Source organism: Sciurus carolinensis, unplaced genomic scaffold, assembly GCF_902686445.1.
Source record: "Sciurus carolinensis unplaced genomic scaffold, mSciCar1.2, whole genome shotgun sequence".
Lineage (NCBI taxonomy): Eukaryota > Metazoa > Chordata > Mammalia > Rodentia > Sciuridae > Sciurus > Sciurus carolinensis.
In genome coordinates, this window is record NW_025920176.1 from 461,345 (window position 1) to 462,453 (window position 1,109).

Sequence of the window (1,109 nt, forward strand, 5' to 3'; positions counted from 1 at the left end):
AACGTAAAAAAAAAAAAAATAAAAAAAAAAAAAAAAAAAAAAAGAATACATCCTTTTATTAATTTCCATAGTGGTATCACCCCTTTCTCCAATTGTCCCTGCTCCTGAAGGAAATCCAAATCTCTTTCCAACTTATCCCAACTGGCAGGAGTCAAGCTTCCGGAGACAGCAAACCATGGGGTCACTTTATCAATTCTTACAAGGAATGTTTCTAAAGTACTGCGTTTGACCTTGAGCTCTTTGGAGCACAACAAAAAATCTAAAGACTGTACTAATGAACTAGATGGAGAATTGCCCATAATGAAAGCAGCGTTCAGAGCAAGCAGAATGAAAGCAAAAACAAAATATCTTTCTTTCTTTGTTAATCGACTATGCAGGTCGATTAAATATTTTTCTTTGTTAATCGACTATGCAAGGTCGATTCCTGCTCTCTCTCTTTATACAGAGGAGCGCCCCACTATGTGTGGACCCCACTTACCTGTGGTACTTACCGGTGCACCCCCTGACCACTGAAAGTTCTGACTCCCGGGTTTCGGAACCACTTGTCGTGTCCCTTGCCCGCAAGAAAGCACGACACAGGAATCTTCCTTCAGCAGTTTAATCAGGACCTTAATATTATAAAACCATGGTTTTTCTTCTTCTTCCTCTTGAGCCGAATTCATACACTTTTATACTCTTGCAATAGCCAATCTATTCCTGCCACTTGGCCTATGTTCATAGGTGCTCCCACTTGCAACAGTTGGCTTAACCAAATATGGGCTTGTTTACCTAGAAAGCACTTCAGGAAACCAGCGCCATCTTATCATGGTGGTGAGGTGGCTCGCCACATTTTATGCCTTCTACAAACGTCAAGTTTAAGGGATCATTTCTTTACCAGAGCTTGCATGTACTGAGTTACTGTTGGGCTTGAGATCAATAGTAAGGCTTCGAAAGGAATGGAAAGAAACATTAGTGAAAAAGTGCTGAGGGTTGAGTGTCAAACTTAAAAATAAAAATAGAATTTGAGTTATTACTGTGTTGTATGACAAAGTCATTTTCCTTGTCTGACTACCCTAAGACCAGAAATAAGGGGGTCAGAAGTCTGCGTCTAAGTCACAGGACTGCACATG